Source organism: Atractosteus spatula, chromosome 1, assembly GCF_055471065.1.
Source record: "Atractosteus spatula isolate fAtrSpa1 chromosome 1, fAtrSpa1.hap1, whole genome shotgun sequence".
In the NCBI taxonomy this organism is placed as follows: Eukaryota; Metazoa; Chordata; class Actinopteri; order Semionotiformes; family Lepisosteidae; genus Atractosteus; species Atractosteus spatula.
In genome coordinates this window covers 32,676,273-32,698,698 of record NC_142706.1, presented here as the reverse complement: position 1 = coordinate 32,698,698, position 22,426 = coordinate 32,676,273, and positions in this window count along the sequence as shown.

Here is a 22,426-nt window from a genome sequence, read left to right as displayed (position 1 = left end):
TTCTAGATGTACAGGCATGCATTACCATGACATTGTGTGTTCCACAGTTACAACAAGATGTGATTGATGTTTTTGTAAAAGTGATAGTTACAATTATACATATAAAACAATCCTAATCCTACAAATAAATAAAGTCCTACCCCAGGACCCAAACGCAGGCCTCAGCCATGTGGAGATCTATCGTCAGGATCTTGGAATAGCAATATTGACCCAACTCTGATTATCATTTTTTGGCTGATAGATATGCCAACACCCGGAATGTATTGATACCATATCCCCAGTAATGCTCCTCAAGCCTAACAAGCACACTGTTGGTCCACCTTAGGAAGCATCAGACACAGAAATGGTAACAACATCCTTCTTTCTGTTCATTCAGTCTCTGGTGCAGTGGCTCGTGAAAGTGTGATGCGTGGATCCAGCGATCTCATCCTGTCACTCAGATGGCACAGTCAGTAGTTAGTGGCACTTGATATGGTCCCTCCCAGCAGGATTGCAATGTCTGGCAGGGTATCTCTTCTTCACCTACACCCACTCGCCAGGTATCCGGTCGTGTCTCCCCTCTACTGGAGGTCCCCAAGCGTCCAGCACCTGTTCATGAGCCCTGTGCACCGCTTCAGTTAACAAACCTACAATATTGTAATAGAGAGTTAGTAAATTCAAAAGTCCATTAGTCAAACTTGGCCTCCAGGGAGTTTCTTTGGCTGCACGTGATGTTCTCAAATGGGCTCTGTCTCACAGTTCCGTTTGCCCCAGCCTGCAAACTGCACAGGACTGCGGATAGAGCATCTACCCACGGTGTTCCTTCAGTTGATATTTCCTTAGTTGGTCTTTCAGACTGTGGGTGATGGGGGCAATGTAACTTCCACCTCACCCCTAGTGAGGCGATTACAGCCTGGCACACCTTCCCAGTGTAGTATGCCCCTAGATCAGTGTCCAAGGGGCAGGGCAGTCCGCACCACGGGATCATCTTTGTCATACACCTGTGTATCCGCCAGCATGAATTTCTGGCTACAAAATGGCATTGGGCTGTGAGAAAATGCAGGGCATCTGGAGTGCTGACGGCCCCACATCCCATCATTATGCAACCCCACATTCTTTTCACATTTTTTCCTAACCACATCTATTAGAGGCCTCAACCTGAATTCTCCCTTTTCCCCAATAGAGGTTTCACAGGGGTCTCAGACTCCTGCTCTCCCAGTGCTGCTCGCCTGGCATCTGCACGGTTGTTTCCTTGAGTTATGGGGATTATTTATTATGTTATTTACACCTTACTACAGCTACTTCAGTCGGCAGCTGTAAAACTACAAATCAGTTCAGAGACAAATCCAGTATTCTTAACTAGAGTCCCTGCCGTTGTGAGAGAATCCTATTTCTCCATAGCCATCCAGAATTGTGGCCTACATGCAACAAATACATACATTATATACATATACAGTACCCCTTTAACATCTTTCTTTTTACAATCTTCCATCAGGGCTATAAACTGGCTTGCTGCGCTGAGGCAGTGGAGGGGCATTTTCCGGTCTTTTGCACCTCGAATTCTTTTGTAACAGCTCAGCCTGTTCTCTGTTCTCCCTCATGCACCAGAGAGGACCCATCAGTAAACAGCATTACATTTTCTTAAATTTTCACGGTCCCCCACCTTTTGGCTACAGCATCTAATGGTATAACAGTATCCCACTGGATGGTGCCTACCTCCATGCTCCTGCATCAGCACAGCTGCCCAGAACCCATTTTCCACACTTACATACAAAAGAATGCTCGATCCATCTGAGGAAACCCCAGTCTCAGCACCTGTAAGAGAGCTTGTTTCAAATTATTACAGGCGGCTTTTGCTGCTGGAACCAAGGCAATCTTGTCCTTGGACTGCTCTCCCCCCTTAAGCAGATCTGTTAAAAGTTGTGCTCACCCCATAAAAACATTGCACCCAGGCCCTGTTAAAATTACACAATGCTAGACACAAAAGGCCCTTATCATAACTGCTTAATATTAGACACTCTAAACCCTGAAGCAACTCAGACTTGTGGGTTTCCTCATCAGGGGAAGCACTCAGAATACCATCAACATACTGAGTGATCACAGTCAGTTGAAGCCACATGATACCCTGTTCTGGATAGTCATTCCTTGTAATGCTGCATAACATCCCAACCCAATAGATCTGGGATAAAACCACCCACATTCGCGTGATAAGTGCACGTGAATGTTAAAATCAATGTTAAAATCTGGTACTCAGCAAGTAAAACTCGCTGCCTCAATACTCCTGTGGCCTCCTGCCATCTCCCCATATACATTACTCTATAGCACACTGTGAAGTGAGACAAGCATGACAGTAGTGCTCCAGTATCCCATAACAGAGAAACCGACACCCAGTTAACAGTACATTTTAGGTTTAACCCCTTCTACGCACTGTAGTGGGACAGACTTAGGGAGGCTACGAGGGATTTACAGGATCTAATCTTTAGGTAAACAGATCTCTCACAAGACTGTTTATTCTCCCCAGACAAAGCTCTAAGCTGGGTGATAATTTTTTTCACTGCTCTTCCCTGTCAGTTGAACCACAGGGCAGGTCATTGCTTCCTTCATCCTGCATGCGCCTTCTGCCGTATCTGGTTTCAAGACATTCAAATAAATTCAACTTTTGTTTCAACTATTACTGTACAACTAATTGTATATAAATACAAAAACTGTTTAACTCCTTTAAGTCCACCTGTACTGTACTTATACGTTTCAGACGCTCTTATATTTTCCAATCTCTTTAAGTTGATTTTCGTCAAGTCTCTTTAGTTACGTCTCTAGCCAGTCCAGCTGGCTAAACACACTCGCACCGTCATTTAGTATACCAAAACTCAGTTACGCACTGTGGTTTTTTACACACACACACATACGTACATGCCGGCACACAAATTCATAAAACACGCATACAAATCAAGAATATATTTTTCTCTTCGTGAATCCTTTTTCCCTTTTAACTGCGTAACTTCTCATAAACTCGACATCACGTATTATCCATCTGTTTATTTTTTTTCCACCACTGCTCAGACACTTTTCGACAGTCCTGCTCAGACTTAACACCGTCTGACAGTTTGTACCCCTTTTTCAGCTTTCAATCCTCCTGCACAGCCTCTTTTCGCTTATGTTCATACTCTTTGTAGCGAGTAAAGTATCTTTTCTTTTATTTATTTCGGGTTTTTTTTTCTCCCATAAATGCACTTTTTAGTAATCATTCCAATTTCTTTCTTTTTTTCTCTCATGTAGCTACATCCTTGTGCTTTTGCCAATACTCATGCTTTCTTTACAGGCATCTTTGCCCCAAACTCCTTCTGACAAACTCAGCTTCTTCTGTTTTTCCTCCTTTACACTTTTCCGATATATAAACTGACCCTTACACTACTTTCTCAAACCACTTGTTAGCACACATGTTCGGTTTCTTTAAGAGTTACTTTGTCGTGTGTGAGGTAACAGCTCATACAGTAGTGGGATGCTTTTACTTGGAAAACCTGTGCATTCCTGCACTTATTCAACTAAGGGACTCTGTTACCTGCAGATCTAAATGCCTCTCAGAGTCTTTAGAGAGGACTTACACAGCACTTTTCACAGGCAAGAAACAAGACCTCAAGAACTCCCTTCCTTGATCAGTAATTCACCATCCCCAGAACGCCAGCATCGCTGCTTTTGCCCCGGGGTGGGCTGACGCACTGAGCTCAATCAGGGCTATTCTCAGATCTCAACATCCTTTAAATCCTGCTACTTAGTGCTTTGCTCTTTTATTATGAGGTGTGTTTAGTAATGTGCGTGTATATATATATATTCACAAACAAGAAAAACACCAGAAACATACATATATCATCTACGTTTCTCCCGTTCCCTTTAAAACAAAAAAACCACGCCACCCCAATCCGTGCATGATCAAGGCATAGCTCATCTCAGGACTCCTGCGCATAATTAAGGCCAAACCAGTCCTGGATTATATATGCAATTAAAGCACCACTCAAGCTCCAGAACCCCGGGCGCAATTAAGGCCCACACTGATCCTGAGCCTCAGAACTCCGAGCGCAATTAAGGCCCACACCAGTCATGGATTATGTGCCTACTTAAGGCACCACTCAGCTTCAGAACCCTGGGCGCAATTAAGGCCCACACCAGTCCTGAGCTTCGTGGTAAAGGTCCAAACCCGTTCAAAAACTCCATGCGCAATTAAGGCATACACCAGTTTTGAACGCCTGTACTCAATACCGCGGATCACCGCCTGCCAGACCAAATTCTGGGCTTACAGCAAACCACCCATTACATACACCGGTGTCTTCCCCGGGCCAGAGGTATCTAGGAGCTCACGTTTACTCCGTCATCTCGGGCGATTCTCACAGGGAGCAGAGACTTCCCAATCGGTCAGACAAGAAAGTCGGGACTTTTTTTTTAAAAAGAGGAGTCCTTACCTCTTAGTAATGTGAGCGCTGACCATCTCTCCTGCCGATGGGAAGTTTTGCACCTTCTGGAGCATCCGCCGACTACGCCAAAATTGTTGTAACAGAAAGAATAAGGTTCTGGATCCCGAGATGAAGTTAAACAGATGAGTTTATTGTATGCAAGGAATAGTAAAGCCGAAGTCTTGTTTCCCGCAAGAAACAACAAAACCAAAGTTTTGTTCAAAATGCCGGTACAAACTTCCAGTTTATATAGGGTTTTCCTACTGCTTCTGATGTCACTTGTTATTATGGTAAAGGGGGGGGGGGGTCATGGTCTGTGGCCAGTTTACAGCCTTTTGACCAAATGGTCAGTTAGATTAAGTCCCCAGGGAGTTTTCTAGCTTGCATCTGGAATCCTTATCAGTTCTCCCTTTCCTGCCATAAACTCCTGTTGCTTAGAAGTCTAATCATCAGGCAGAACCGACTTAAGTTAACCCTTTTCACATTTTGTATCTTACTTCACCAATAACGATGAAATAATTAATCTGCAAACATCTCTGGTTCAAAATTAGACTCCTTTATCATCTCAATATCTGTATATTCGTATTCACCACAAATATTAACAATCTGCCTATATAAGAAAAAATTAGGAAGTAATCTTTCCAGGGGTAAATAAAAACTGTAGACATGCATACTGGAATCCAAATTCAAAGTCAAAGAGGAATTAATACATTATCTTTAATAAATAAAAATACATTCAGTACCAGCTACTACAGTGGTGCTTGAAAGTTTGTGAACCCTTCAGAATTTTCTGAATTTCTGCAAAAATGTGACCTAAAATGTGATAAGATCTTCATCTAAGTCATAAAAATACAGATGCAGCCATTCAAAGTACGCAGTACAAACCCGTACTGCATGCAACTACCTACGTCATACCACAGTACGTGATTGGCTGGCCAAAATAACCGTCAGAGACCCTCGTGGTGCATTGGTCGGTAGTGAAAAGATTTAATCATTTAATCTCTTTACTGTGCACGTTTTAATCTGCTTAGTAATGAATATTTATATGGAACTTTACAGCAAAAGGGAAATTTTAGTAGCTGAGCATAAAAAGACGAGGAGCATAACACATCTGAATGTCATAAACGATATTAATTTAGGAACATAAACATATTATGTAAACTGTACTGTATGGCTGGTATTGGTAGTTTAAAGACAAAATACACACCAGTATTCCATTTCTCCCTTTAAGCATCAAAGTCTTACATGTGGTTATTTTGGAAATGTTTTTACATGCTCCTTCTTACCATATTACTGTACGTTTATATTCTTTGTGAGAAAAGTGATAGTTTTAAGCTTTTCTGCGAATACGCTCGTTATCGGAGTAAACAAAAGTATACTTTTAGAATTTGATTAATAGGGAATATAATATGGAATCGCATATCTAAAGAAATTAATAATGATATAATTATATTCAAGTACTGTAGCTCAAACAGTAGTATGACTTTCTATTGATATGTGTACAGCTGTTTCAGTACTTAATTTGTCACTGCTTTGGCGTGATAGCTTAAGTGACTGACTTATAACCCTGAAGTTGGGTGTTCAAATCCAGCTATTGCCATGAGTTTTCTTTTAACAAATAAACATTTCTTTGAAAAACTAAAATAGCAAATATTATGGACACTCAATGTTCGAAGCTAAGTCATTTATCTTTAACAACAAATAATTCCAAACTGCTACTGATATTATTACTGACAATAAATATTATCGACACTATATTGAATTTGTTGGTCTTTCTAAATATCACAAAACATTCAAAGTTAAATGATTACCATTTTCCATGAATACTTGCGCTCATTATCACAGTAAAAGAAACTCATACTTTTCAGAATTATTTAAGCAATAAGTCACAAGAGGCCATGCTATATCGTGGATACAGTCACAGTTAAAAGGTGTTTTAACTGTGACTATATCCACGATATAGAACAGGCCTCGAGTGCCTTATTGCTTTTATAAACGGTGCCCAAATATGTGAGTGCTGTATAGAATACATTTTAATTTAAAAAAATATTTAACATGAAAATTAAGATGTTTACTTTCCTCCGCCTGAGAATATAGTCCCTCGTTGCTAAGCAACGCGGAAACACAGCCACAAGTACCATAAGCTAGCAAAGAGGACATTAGCTAGCCAATATGATAAATACAGGGGAAAAGGCAATTGGGGAAAAAAAGTCCTGCTGATCTGTTCTACATACCAGGAGGAGGACAGAATATGATTTTTTTCTGTTTGAAACATGTGTTGTCTTTATAAAATAAATGTATTTTAAACGTTTAATTAAGAAGAAAAAAACTAATAGCGTACACAAACATTCTAAGCTGATCACAAGGAAGAAAGATCACCCATTTTTTGCGCATTAAAAAGTGGTTATTAACTATCAAAACCTGTTTTTATAACATTTAAAGTCATGCAATGTCAAAGTTAAGTTGCCCAGCCTAAGAGTGTTTATAATATAAGGGCGTATCTAAAGAAATAAAGAATGATATAATTATATTCATATACTGTCTGGTCCGTCCTATTCATACGAAAGGCAGTGACGTCACTGCCCTGGCAAGCCCTCAGTCATCTGACCAGCGGATTGCTGCATCAGAGAGAGTCAATATAGCTTCTGGGAAACAACTTTTCCTGCATCAAAGTTTAACTAGTTCAGAGCGCCCTACATTACAAACTCCAAGCGTTTCATTTTGAGCTGAAGACCCTCACACCTGAAGAACATTGTGTTTTCTCTCTTCTCTTTTAATGCTTAGATCAAAGATCAAAAAACAATATCTCACACACTGGGACTGATCTGTGATGTGCTGAGTGTGAATTGTGGTGCTCTAGCAGGCTAGCTGGTGTCTGTGTGGTTTGGGCCGGCAGGCTGTGCCGAAAAATAAATAGAACCGGTTTAACAACTCATAAGCATACTGCATACTGTTAACACAACTTTATCAGTGAAAAGACAACGGACACTTTTCCTCCCCCTACATTCTCAGATAAGAATAGGCATACTTTCCAATGAAAGACAGTCCCCCTTCCCCCCACAGACAGACAGACAGACAAATGTTTTCTCTGCCTATTATTTGACGAGCTATTTAGAGGGAAAGGCGGTGACGTCACCGCACTGGCAAGCATGCTTTTTAGATACGCGATTCCATATACCCTGTTAATCAACATCTTGCAGCACCTCTGCAACAAAATATACACTTACATAGCTCAACCAGACAGTTCATCCTGCTACCAACATTGAATAAAAAAATATTTAGTTTTCTAAGTTTCTTTATTAAGTGTTTTCATTAGTGACAAAGGCTAAACTTTCTTGGAAAAATGTCTCTTATGTGTTGCAAAAAACTGACTTGCTGTAACAAAATATATTTAAAATATTAACAAATCCTTTCACCTGCTTTCTAAAACTTTTTGCTCATGTGTATTTTAGTATTTTTTACACCTCTAGCACTTTAACATCCTTAATTTTCATTTGCCTCAATTTAAAACAAATCGTTTGCTCAGCCTAAGGGGGGGGTCTGCTCTCATTGACAGCTGACACTCCTCCATACACTTAACTGAAAAATTAATAACTCCAATGTAAACGTCAATTTTACTATTTGTTAAGGTTTCACAGTCAAGTATGCCATCATGCCACTGACGCAATCACATGACAAGCAGTGAAACAGCCATACACATATCAATAGAAAGTCTTGTACTGTAACACAAACAGTAGTATATTAATATATTTATATTGTTACTAACTTCTTTAGATATGCGATTCCATATTATATTCCCTATTAATCAAATTCTAAAAGTATGCTTTTGTTTACTCCGATAATGAGTGTATTTGCAGAAAAGCTTAAAATATCACTTTTCTCAAAAAGTATATAAACATACAGTAATATAGTCAGAAGGAGCATGTAAAAACGTTTCCAAAATAACCTCATGTAAGACTTTGATGCTTAAAGGGAGAAATGGAATACTGGTGTGTTTTTTGTCTTTAAAATACCAATACCAGCAATATACAGTTTACATAATATGTTTATGTTCCTAAATTAATATTTAAGAGCATGTGAAAGGCATGGTGAATCAGAGATTCAGTGGACCAGAGTAATACTTTGAGTTTACAACTTGTACAAGGTCATTAATTATTAAAACTATTAGTAATATCTTCAGTAAAGACTTTGATGCATAAAATATTTCTGCATAATTACAATATTGATGATAAAGGTGGTAGGTTGTGTACTTCTGTCTAACTGAGCAATATTGCTTTCATAAAATATACCAACTTTTTAATGTATAATGATTAACATGCTGTAATACACAATTTAAATCTAAAAGTCTAAAGAGTATACAACTTTAGACTTTTGCTCCACCTGGCAGATACTATTAACATAATCTAATTTGCATGCGGTAAAGTGCGTATTGTGCGAAAGGACACATTAAGACGCGTTTTGATGCGACACGCCCACCACGTTGTACCACAGCATGCCCCGCTCGTTTTAAATGGCTGCATCTGTAGATCAAGAGAACCCAGTAAACAAATAACACACAAAAGGATATACTTTTACATTCATTTATTGATTAAAATGATCCAACATTAAATGTCTATGTGAACCTATGCTTTCAAATAACTGGTGTGACCCCCTTGAGCAGCAATGATGTTTACGGTAACTGTTGATCAGTCCCGCACGTCGGATTGGAGGAATCTTGGCCTATTCCTCCTTACAGAGCTGTTTCAACTCGGTGATGTTGGTGCATGAACTCCCCACTTCAGGTCCTGCATCAACATTTCTATTGGATTAAGGTCGGGACTTTGACTGGGCCATTCCACACACTGACTTGTGTTTAGGGTCATTGTCTTGTTGCAGGACCCACTTTCTGTTGAGCTTCAGTTCATGGACGGATACCCAGACATTCTCCTGTAGAATTTGCTGGTACAATCCGGAATTCATAGCTCTGTCAATGAAGGCAAGCCGTCCTGGTCCCATGGCAGAGAAACAGCCCCAAACCATGATACTACCACCACCAGTCTTCACAGTTGGGATGAGATTCTTGTGGGATGAGGTTCTTGTGTTAGAATGCAGTGTTTGGTTTTCACCAAACATAATGTTTCTCATTTAAGCCACCAAAAAGTTCTATTTTTGACTCATCCATCCACAGAACATTCTTCCAGTAGTCTTCTGGCGTATCAGGATGGTCTTTAGCAAAATTTTAAATGGGCAGCAATGTTCTTCTTGAAGAGTAGTGGCTTCCTCCTTGCTATCCTCCCATGCACACTATTATTGCTCAGTGTTTGCCTGATGGTGGACTCACAAACACTGACATTAGCTAATGCTAGAAAAGCCTGCTGATCCTTAGATGTTAGCCTAGCGTTCTTTTTGACCTCCCGGAATATTATACGCCTTGCTCTTGGAGTGATTTTTGTTGGACGACCACTCCTGGGGAGAGTTACAATGGTGTTGAATTTTCTCTGTTTGTACACTATCTGCCTGACAGTGGATTGGTGAGGCCCAAAGTAAAAATTGCTTTGTAACATTTTCCAGTCTGATGAGCATCGACAACTTTTTTTTTTTTGAGGTCCTCAGAAATCTCCTTTGATCGAGGCATGGCATGCATTCACAAACCTGTGTGGTGAAGACCAGACTTTGGTAGTGAAAACTCAGGTTTATTTTTTTAAATAGGGCAGGGCCACCCAAACTCACACCTGAATGTCATCCCATTGATTGACACTCCTGACTCTAATTATTCCTTAAATGAACTGATAATCCTAGAGGTTCAGATACTTTTTCCAACAAAGTCATTTAATGTTGGATCGTTTTGATCAATAAATGAATGAAAAAGCATATCATTTTGTGTTTTGTTTTATTGGGGTTTCTTTATCTATTTTAAAGACTTAGATGAAGATCTGAAAACATTTTACGTCAAATTTATGCAGAAATTTGAGACTATTCTAAAGGGTTCACAAACTTTCTAGCATCAGTTTAAGTTAAGTCAGAGACAGAATAACGGAGACAAAGTCCTTCACCCTGTCCTTTAACAAAGTAAACTGCTCCCCCCACCTCAGACATCTACCAGAATAATAGACATACACCTAAAAAAATAAACATACAAAAAAATGAACCACATTTGGGACCTGTTATGGCGCTTAAAGAACCCTATGCAGGTCTCCAGGAGAGTCCAATGGCTTACAAGTCCGAGAGGGATGAGGCAGCAGAGTAGTCAGTAGTTCCACGCGAGGTCAAATCTGGATAGAGAGAGGGAGAGTAACATGGCAAAACAAATCCGAGAGGGGTGAGATGAAAGAGTTGTCAAGAGGTCCAAGGCCAGAAGAGTCTTCGTAATGGAGGTCCGGGAGAAATAGATTGGATATCAAGGGTTGAGGATGATGCGAGCTCACGAGGTGGATAGATTATAATACCAAGCATTGATTTGGAGTGAACGGAAGGTTTAAATAGTGAAGGAAGGGGTGTGGAATGGAAATTGGATAATCAGGGTTAATTGATGCCAGCTGCACCTGTAACAGGAACCCCTTTCTATTCCATTACCTTTGATCACAAAGCCAAATGTGTGACATTAATACCATCATGACTGAAAGTCACAACACCAACTTAATCAACACCTACAGGAAAAATAAAAATAAAATAAATATATATATAAGCGTATAGGAGCCAGAGTGGATGAAAAAAGTATATGTAAAATGAAACTTTATTTAAAATATCACTGTTCTCATTAAATTCTCCAACATGGAAACTCTGAGGTGACATCAAGAAAAAAAAACATGAAAGTAGCCTTGTCTTCCCAAATTTACTCTTGAATTCAAGCAACATATTCATTTGTTCACTGTTCACCTGAGACAAAGTCTAGTTTAGACTCACCAGTGCCATCTCAGTTTTTACAAGCTGCATTTAATTTATTAATCCTTTAACCAAGTAAGATAATTGATAAAACTATATCAACTTGGATAGTAACCATTGATAGATTTATATTGCTAATATATCTTGCACAAGGGCACAACAGCAGCATCCTACTCATGATTCGTTGGTCTGGAATCCAGAGTCCTAACCACTATTTCAAGCTGCTGCCTAAAGTAGCTTTTCAATTGACTGCTACAGCTGAGTGGCCATCTTAGCTAGTGAAACTTTCTCTGTATATTCAATTTTGGGTAAAAATGGAAGGGTCAAATTGCTTCTATGTCCCTATGATTTCACAAAGATCACAGGCACAAATGAAAAAAAAATGGTGCAAGCAGAAATAAAAAAAAAAACAAGAAAAGGGCGTAATTGGCAACTCTAACTATGCACATCTATCCCAGCATGGCTGTTATTTTATGTTCTTACTTTGGACATTTTGAATGCAAAAAAATTGTGGCGCTTGATTGGTATTTTGTTTCATTTGAGTAAGTCTTTGTGTTGCATAGCAATGACAATACAGTCTAGCTGTGACTGTGGAATCACAGGCTGAGGTTCTAGACATTTTCATTTAAACCGCTTTTTTGACTTACAAATTTCAATACAAAGAGGCTCAAGGTATCAAACTGCACAAATGCTTACAGGTACATTTCATGTATCAGTCCCAGCTGCTTTTAATTCTTTTATATTGCTCAATAGTATTGTATGTCTTCCTTCAGTCTAATGTTTTGTAGTAATTTGAATATTTGTAATTCTTATTTTGATAGATTAGCCAAACAAGATAGCCTTATGTTATGCCAGTCTCATTGATTCATATGTTATAGTTCTGTCACAAAGTAGCCCTATTCTGGAAATCTGTTTGTATTTTTTTTTGTTGTTTCCTAGATTATTGACCCCGTACCTCTTGTTTCAATGTCTGTCATTGGTTACTCACCTTCATCTTTTTTCTCCATACTGTCATGATAAGTGAGTGAGAGACACAATATATTGTATTTTCTCAAATTGGTCAAGAAAAACTCTCAGTTGCACCTGCAATAATGTTCAGTGATAAAAAACATCAAACAGTAAGTAAAAGTAATGAAATCTGTGATGAAATCTGCATAAATTATATTTGTGTTGAGAAATCTTAAGCCAGGTGTTTATAAGAGTTAACAGGAGCACTTGTTAACTCCCACTAACAAGTTATTCTGAGCTCCATTGATTCTGGAGTGTTTCTCCAATTGGAACTAAGTAAATGTTTAAAGAAAGAGACCATAAGTCATAAAACATACTACTTCACTTAGCAAACAAGTCATGGAGCTTAGTTAGGAAGTGAATGCAGAACATAAAAACACTACAGAGAGAAATGAACGGGAAGCAATCCTGCTAAGCATTAGTAATTTATAACTTTATTGTTATTATTATGTTTTTATCTTCTAATTTGATCTTCAAAAATAGGTAAACAGGACTAATATTTTTCTGGATTGAGTAAGTACAGTATATATAAAATTGAAAATGAGAGATCTCTATCCAGTGTGTGATGTAACACAGAAAAAGAAGGGGAAAATAGTTTTTTCTAATATATATATAAAATATAAATAATTATATACTAAATAAATAATATACTAAATATAAAAAGTGACAGAAGTAGTAAATTAACTGTTTCTGAAATCTTGCAAGTGCAAACACTTTTGATATTGATTAATCATGTGTCTTTCATATCTGTCAGTAGCGGGCAATATGTTACTTTAAAAAGTAACATATTAGTATCATGCATTTCTTTATTCGACAAAGGCATGCTATTAAAACTGTCTCAACAATTAAAAAATCCAGACATTTGAAAATGTACTTTTTAATGGTAAAGTAGATATAATAAAATTTGATAATGTCATTTCAAGCAACTAAATGAAATCCCAGTTTGGTCAGCAGCACACCCTATAGGAAACTTCAAGTGTAATTTGTAAGAATTATCTGTCTCTTTCTTATGCACATTACATAGTTTAATTAGATATTCTAGAAGCTCATTGTCATTTGAACAGTTAGAGCATAAAATTGCCTTTTAGATTCTTGAGTGATTTCCTGTAGATAGCAGTTTGTATAACGCTTTGTAATGCATGCCATGTTTTCCTTATGCCTATATGACAGAATATAATAGATTGCATATATATTTTGGTAGGGTGATACAATAATGGGTAATGTGTAACATATTACGTTTCCATTAAGAATTTCTATAAAATTTGATAAAAATATTGAAATCAGCTAGGTATCAGTTAGATTTTGTTTATGATTCTTTTATTATTTGGACAAACATAAGAAAAAACATTCAATTACTACTATGATTACAGGTAAAAAAGAGTGTGTAAAGACCTACAAAATTAAACTATATATCTGTTCAGTGTATCCCAATATTGTTAAGTCAAGTATGACTTAAGTAGTATATTTTTCAGATTGGTGACCAAATAATAGCATGCAGGACTTTCGACATTTCTACAGCAGATCGAAAACAATAATTTGCCATGTATACAAAACCTTCCTCCCTCAAACACTGGCTGCTGCGAGTGTGGGAAATGTCAATATTATTCTCTGTAAGTAATCAAATGGTGAATAAATTATTCAGGTTATATAGGACAAAAAGTCATTACAAAGTAAAGAAGAAAACTATCTGAAATGTAATTACTCTGCTACAGTATGCTGAAACATGCAAACAGAGACTAATGATGGAAAAAAGAAGGTCTAGTAATGACAATGCCACTGAAAAAGTGTGAAAATGATTTAAAAAGGAAAAAAGAAAAAGTCATACAAATATTAATGTTTATGCATAAAACCTGATGCAAATAATAAGAATAAGATTTTGGCCAAAAAAGAATAGATACAGATAACACAGATTATATTCACTGCTTGGAATGTGTTCAGAAGTATAAATGCTTTTAAACACAGAAAGTACATTGTCATTGCACTTGAATTGATGTAACTCATTTTTTCATAAAACAAAACCGAAAAAAGCAAAGCTGTTCTAATTATGGAGCATCATGATAGATTGACAATTAATGTTTTTGTGCCTCAAGCATCTGTCTATGCAGAGTCTGCATGCTTTCTTAGTGTTTACATAGGCTTGTATTAGCTGTTATGGTTTCTATCCACCTCCCAAAGATATTACAACTAGGTTTGACTGGCTATTCTAAATTGTCCCTTTATTCATGACTACGCAATGGAGTGACATCCACAGTGACTAGTTATATGTTCTACATCTTGCTTTACCTCCTATATTTCTGGTATATGGTGAGACTTACTATAGCCCTCACCTTAACGGGGAGAATTGTGATTAAAGATATAAAGGTGCATTAGCAATACTGAGTGAAAGTTCATATATTCTCCTAAAGGGTGGAGCAAACTCACTTCTACTGAGTTATAAAATCTTAATGGAAAGAGAGAGGACAGATGGAAAACAGAGAAGAGTTCTTCAGATCCTGTGTGTAAATCACATATGAGCAGGAGAGTAAAAAAAAGAAAAAACGTTTTTCAAGATCTCAAATCATTGAGATACAGTGGGTATAGAAAGTCACCACCCCCTTTCACAATTTGTACCTTTTGTTGTATGACACTCTGAAAATAAAAACAAAATTACTGAAATTGGGTTACAATTGTTGGGTTAAAAAAATAATTAATATTACAACAGTAAAATACCTTATTTGGATAAGTGAACATCCCCCTTACAATTGCATTTGTAAACTTGCTCAGGTATAACCAATCACCTTACAGATCACACAACAAACTAATTGGCTCCCATCTGTGATCAATTGTGGTGATTTTGATTAGTTCAAAATAAAAGCAGCTGTTTCTAGAGGATTCTACTGCTTGAAAGTGTATTTCAAAGCAAATAATCCTCTATGGGTGGAAAGGTGCTTTCAAAAGAACTTCGAGATAAAGTTGTGGAAAGGCACAAGTCAGGAGAGGGTATACAAAGATTTCAAAGGCTTTAAGTATCCCATGGAGCACGGTCAAGACCACAATTAAGAAGTGGAAGTATAGCACCACCCAGACCTTGCCTAGATCAGGCAAGACTGATCAGAGAGGCTACCAAGAGACCGATGGCAACTTTAAATGAGCTACAGGCCTTTACGGCAAAGACTGGTCATTGTGTGTATGTGACAACAATATCACAAGCACGCCACAAATCTGGCCTGTATGGGAGGGTGGTAGGAAGAAATACTCCTTAAAAAAGCCACATCAAGTCTTGTTTATGTTTATGTTAAAAAGCACCTTAAAGACGCTGTGGTCAGATGAGACCAAAATCAAACTTTTTGGCCAGAGTGCAAAAAGGTATGTCTGGTGAGAACCCAATACCTTACCATCCAAAGAACACCATTCCTACAGTAAAGCACAGTGGTGGCAGCATCCTGTTGTGGGGGTGTTTCTCTTCAGCAGGGACTGGGACACTTGTCAGGATAGAAGGGAAGATGGATGGTCCAAAGTACAGGCAGATTCTTGAGGAACACCTGTAGCCCTCAGCCAGGAAGTTGAAACTGGGAAGATGGTTCACCTTTCAACATGACAATGACCCAAAGCACAATGCCAAAACAATCATACAGTGGCTGAAGGAAAGAAAGGTGAATGTCCTTGAGTGGCCTAGTCAGAGCCCTGACCTAAATCCCATCAAAAATCTTTGGAATGATTTGAAGAGGGCAGCCAAGTGCAGAAACAAACTGAAAGGCTGTAATTCAACCAAAAGGTACTTCTACAGAGTATTAACTCAGGGGTATGTGCTATTATCCAACCCAGTTATTCTACTTTTTTATTTTTATTTATTTATTTTTATTTATTTTGCTTTCTTCTTTCACTCGGATTTTGCAAGGTACAATTTGTAAATAAAACTGGACAGTCTGATTTTATTTTACTTCTTTTTGGGCTTTAGGGCAACAAAAGGTGAACATTGTGAAAGGGGGTAGTGACTTTCTATACCCACTGTAACTGTATAACTACTGGTTATCTACCTGAAAACTGGAAGAAAATTAAATAAGGTTTCATTTAAAATTTAGATCACCTCAGATGTGATCAGATATTTTGAAAGCTAAAATGGTAAGGTAAAATGACTAAAAATGTTGTATTGTTTAAATCTATAAAGAGTATGGTTTAATATTTCTATATTCAATTAAATCTGTTGCAAAACTGCTCACATGTTCTCTTCCCCAGAGCTTTGAATCATATTTTATCATTTTAGAGGTATACTTGCTAGGTCTGTTCTTATTAAGATATTTAAAGGTATTGAGAGTATTAGCTTTGGAATTAAATTAGGCAAACAGCAGAACAATGTGCTGCAGAAATGCAGGATGTTATATTGGCGTGGAATATTGCAGGTAAATTTGAAACAATATCCACTGACAGCACACAAAACTGCTTTCGACTTAAGCAAAACAAAATTTGATAGTGTTCTCTGTGCTGCACAGTTTTCAGTTTTGCAGGAGGAAAACTCTACAAACTGCTTCTACAGACAACTATCTTATATGGAGACATAAATGTGTGTGTAGCGGCGAGGCTTATTAAAATACAGGAATTAAGATTTTGGCTCCCTTGCCAGTGAGGCCCCATCTCTCTCTTCATCTCTGTGGTGCAGCCACAGAGAAGCTATTCATGCAGGCTGATTTAAAGATGTTTTCTTTTGATAAGGGACAGCTCCCAAATGGGGATGCACTTAGCTAAGCCTGGCTATCATGATCAACGGTCATACATTAGCGCCTATCTGTATAGGGAGTGCCAGATGGACATCTGGACTGCATTCCTAAGTGTCAGGAGTAAGTGACTCATATCTTACCTTGATCAACCATTCAGGGACTGGTAGGGCAGAGTAACCCACGTGGGTCTCTGATGCCTATGAAACTTTCAGCCAATGAATGAGCTGAAGTTCCTCCAGGTAAAAACAGGCAACACAGAGGGCCTAAAAAGGAGAATTCCAGGGGAAGAACAATTCCAGGGCAGGACGGCCCGCAGGCAAGAACAGTTGGGAAGCGCAGGACACTCTCGCAGTGCGCCTCCTGAACATCCTCAGACTCAGCCCGGACCAACACGTAACGGCCAGTGTGTCCGAGTGCCAGAACTTTCCTTTGTTCTAAGAGACGAGAGCGGAGGTTGCCAGAGAGTAACCAAAGGATTCACCCAAGGTTAGCACCAGCAGCAAGCCTCGTGAACAGGTCAGAACTGTGGACAGCTGAATCACTATTCAGAACTAGCGCTTCATCAGGAACGAACCGGTCTTCTTCCTGACCTGCTGGGACCCACAGTAACTTTTCTCCTGAGCACATCTTTGCTAGTTAAAGCCAACACTAACTAGCGAGTCTTCAGAGAGCAGCACATTGCAGGAACTTCTCGCAAGCCGCACAGCACAGCCTGGTATGGAGCCATAGAGCGCGGATTGGACAGCAACAAGCCTGAAACTGTTTCTTTGCTTGTGCATGCAGGAGATCTGAATCCCCAGAGATCGGATGAGTATTCAACTTCACTGCATTACAGCTCAAGAATTCAATTGTTATCCCTACCAGATGATATCAATTTAATTCCTAAGAGTTATGTACTTGTTTTGAGTATCTAATGTAGAAGTTGTAACCAAGTTCAATTACGAAACGGTCTAAATGAATGATATACTGAACGTATGTCCTCTTGATATGTGTAACTCTTCGTAACTGAATGAATATATATCTTTGTATTCTGATGACCCTCACGATAAGATCTGTTAGGTTTACATGCATATTTGATGTATTAATAAATGTATTCTTGTGTATCAGTACCTGTGTGTGTGCGTTGTTTGAGTTATGTCGCATGGTTGGATTCTAAGACCATTAAAAGAATCATTTTGTGACTTACTGCTACAATTAATAATTGTCCCAGTAAATGCCCAAACCCCTACAGAACTGGTGCCTCGTGAGAGCACACTACATGTGTGTTCTTTTAAACCTGGCCTAGTCAGCAGAGAAACATAGCTGAAGTGTGACGGCCTTTTTTAAAACTTTTAATGTTATGTAACTGTAACTGGGCTCCGTGCTCAGTATAGAACCGTGTCATGGCAAAGGTCCCTTTGGTATTTAATCTCAAGTGAGTGGCCCTGTGCATGCTTAGATTCTGTGAAAAATGACAATTGACTCCTTGCAGCAGCAGTGTGTGCAGAACTGCTCTTGTCATACAATGCCTGCTTCATCCATTTATTTTCTAACTTTTTGTATTTATTACATATTTGGAGGGGAGACAGGGGCTGTCCAGACAAGAAAAGTCTTTGGACTGTGTGAGGGAAATGTAGCATCCAGAGGAAACCTTCCTGAATATTAGGAAAACACACAAAAATCCACACAGATAGCACTCCAGGCACTGAACCCAGGGTCCCCAGCACTGTGAGGCAACAATGATAAACACTGCACTTTCGTGCCACCTGTCAACTATTATAGCATCATCACCATTATTATTGTTGTTGTCATTGCAGTTCTTTACAGTATTTAATCTCAAGGATACTTCCCTGAAATAATTGAAGTTTGGTCTCCTGAAATTAGATATTATGTTGTGTGTGGATATGAATGTTGTCCTGAATCATCTTGAATAAAATTTATATCAAAAGAGACAAGTGCCCTGTCTCTTTTTCCATATCAACAATTTTCAGAATTTGTGTGTCTGATTTAGATGTGTTATCTAACCCCTCAGACAAATAATTTACTTTTGTTTTTCAGATGGACATAATTCAGATAGACAATATTTCTGTTTCCCATGCATTTATGTTGTATGCATTAAGATCACAATAACAGTGTCTGCAGAAGTTTACTGAGAAATTTCCATATGTCTCATGCAGACCTTTTTTATACCACCCTATTACAAAGTGGAATGTTTCAGATGTAGTTCCAAGCTACATCTGAAGCATATCTTGATGTTAAGTGTTGTCAGATAACCCCCATATTATGTAGGATGCAGTCCAAGTGATGTAGTTTTAAAGTTTTATTAAAGATAATTCTACTGTATTTGCTCAATCCTGCATAAATCCAGTCGTGTTAGATTACTCAGTTGGAAGTCATTGTTTTTTTTTTTCCTAGAACTCTCTTTTTCTGATGCTTCTGCTTTTGAAATCAACCTTGTTTGAAACTAATCAAATTTATTAGACTTTGCACCAGATTTCTGCTTTGTAGATCTAAGAATAATGGTCCTTAATCCAGCTATTTCCTAGCCTTGAGTCTCTGCAGAAATGTATGCTTCTTTGTAGATAGCCCTGCCATTACAGTTGATTTTGCTGTCAGCTCCCACACAGATGAACTCCACATTTAATTTTTTTTTCTAAATTACAAGTTCAAACATTTATTATGATAGAGGAAAATATATGAGAGTTCTCAAATCTATCAATTTACCTTGTCTTTCCACTGAAAATAACTCTGTACTGTGGGTACATATTGCAATGTCTGTTGATAAGGAGCAAATCATCAAACTCATCAGGCATGCTCACTTTTGAACCTAATGCTCTCTTCAGTTGTCTGTCAATCTACTAGAAGTTCAAAATTGGAACATTTTGGAGAAAGAGATTACAAACACACATACTGTAGGTCAGTCTGTTTTGCTCACATATTCTTTTGCTCTTCACTATAACAGCCTAACAGCAATAACATAGTTGTTGATAAGTCCAGATTCTGCTAAAACATGTATTGTTTATTTTGTTTCTTCTTCCTTGTACCCAGATGAGTTACATTCTATGAAGGACAATGTCGTGAGCAGTTGTGGTGAGAAATGGGGATCACTATAAGATAATGAACAACACCAACATGCCTTAAGAGATCTCAATACAATTTGAACCTTATTTTATTGGGATTTCATACAGTACATGTAGTCCTAATACATTGCTTGAACCAGGTAATCAATATTCCTTTCCTGATTTAAATACAGCTTTTGATAATTATAATTTCAATTATAGCCTCATATGTTATATGGGAAATCATTAATGCATCACTGGTATTTCCATTAATTGGTTTGGCTCCTGTTTTGCTACCAGTAGCCAATTATAAGTCTTGGTTATTCTAAATGCTGTTTTTGCCCAACTTATTCAGGGCATTCCGCAGGATCTGTACTGGAACCTGTCCATCATGGATTTTGTTTTCATATCAGTTTCTCTGATATTTATTTTCAAACCAAAATAGATACTATTGATGCAGTTTCAGAACTGTACATGTTGGTTTTCTGTTTGTCTGGCATTGATACGGATACAATATAACTTTCTGCTGAAGCTGAACTTTGAACTTGTTCATAATTTTAGTATTATTGGTGACAGTGCAGAAATAAACGTTTTTTATTGGAATTTGGAAAACACGGTGTTACACTTTACTGTGCTTTATTATTTGAAGTGCATGTTCACAAGAGTGAAGTGCAAGAGTATCTGTCTTAACATTGCCTTTCTGCCCAGGTGTTGCTATATCATATTATTCAGTACTAGGTTATCTGTGCTTATGTCTCACTAAAAAAGGAAATCTCTGAATCTCTGAAAATATATCTTTTCTTTGCTCATGTGGAAGTTTAATTGGTGATCTCAACATCATAAGTTGTGTTTTTAGTCACTCCATGGAAGAAAAGTGAGGGCACACATAATCTTTGTCACATAGAAATATTAATTGATCGTGACATCAGTCAGGTCTGGAAGAGGAAAGTCCTGGTCCCTTAGAGATGATGGAAAAAAAATTCATAAAGGGAGGAGAGAGATTATATTGTAACCAATCAAAAGATAAATTAATCAACAGTATTAAGATTCAGGAAGCAAACACATATTTGAGTGAATTCTTTCAAATATTACTTGGTTGATCTCAAAAGAAAAGATCTACAGCGGTGTGAAAAAGTGTTTGCCCCCTTCCTGATTTCTTATTTTTTTGCATGTTTGTCACACTGAAATGTTTCAGATCATCAAACAAATTGAAATATTAGACAAAGATAACACAAGTAAACACAAAATGCAGTTTTTAAATGAAGGTTTTTATTATTAAGGGGAAAAAAAATCCAAACCTACATGGCCCTGTGTGAAAAAGTGATTGCCCCCCCTGTTAAAACATAAATCAACTGTGGTTTATCACATCTTTGGAAAGCTGAGTTCAATTTCTCTAGCCACACCCAGGCCTGATTACTGCCACACCTGTTCTCAATCAAGAAATCACTTAAATAGGACCTGCCTGACAAAGTGAAGTAGACCAAAAGATTCTCAAAAGCTAGACATCATGCTGCGATCCAAACAAATTCAGGAACAAATGAGAAACAGAGTAATTGAGATTTATCAGTCTGGAAATAAATGGTTATAACGCCATTTTTAAAGCTTTGGGACTCCAGCGAACCACAGTGAGAGCCATTATCCACAAATGGCGAAAACATGGAACAGTGGTGAACCTTCCCAGGAGTGGCCGGCCGGCCGACCAAAATTACCCCAAGAGCGCAGCGACGACTCATCCAAGAGGTCAGAAAAAACCCCACAACAACATCCAAAGAACTGCAGGCTTCACTTGCCTCAGTTAAGGTCAGTGTTCATGACTCCACCATAAGAAAGAGACTGGGCAAAAATGGCCTGCATGGCAGAGTTCCAAGACGAAAACCACTGCTGAGCAAAAAGAACATAAAGGCTCATCTCAGTTTTGCCAGAAAACATCTTGATGATCCCCAAGACTTTTGGGAAAATACTCTGTGGACTGACGAGACAAAAGTTGAACTTTTTGGAAGGTGTGTGTCCCATTACATCTGGCGTAAAAGTAACACAGCATTTCAGAAAAGGAACATCATACCAACAGTAAAATATGGTGGTGGTAGTGTGATGGTCTGGGGCTGTTTTGCTGCTTCAGGACCTGGAAGACTTGCTGTGGTAAATGGAACCATGAATTCTGCTGTCTACCAAAAAATCCTGAAGGAGAATGTCCGGCCATCTGTTCGTGACCTCAAGCTGAAGCGCACTTGGGTTCTGCAGCAGGACAATAATCCAAAACACACCAGCAAGTCCACCTCTGAATGGCTTAAGAAAAAAAAAATGAAGACTTTGGATTGGCCTAGTCAAAGTCCTGACCTGAATCCGATTGAGATGTTGTGGCATAACCTTAAAAAAGCGGTTAAGGCTCGAAAACCCTCCA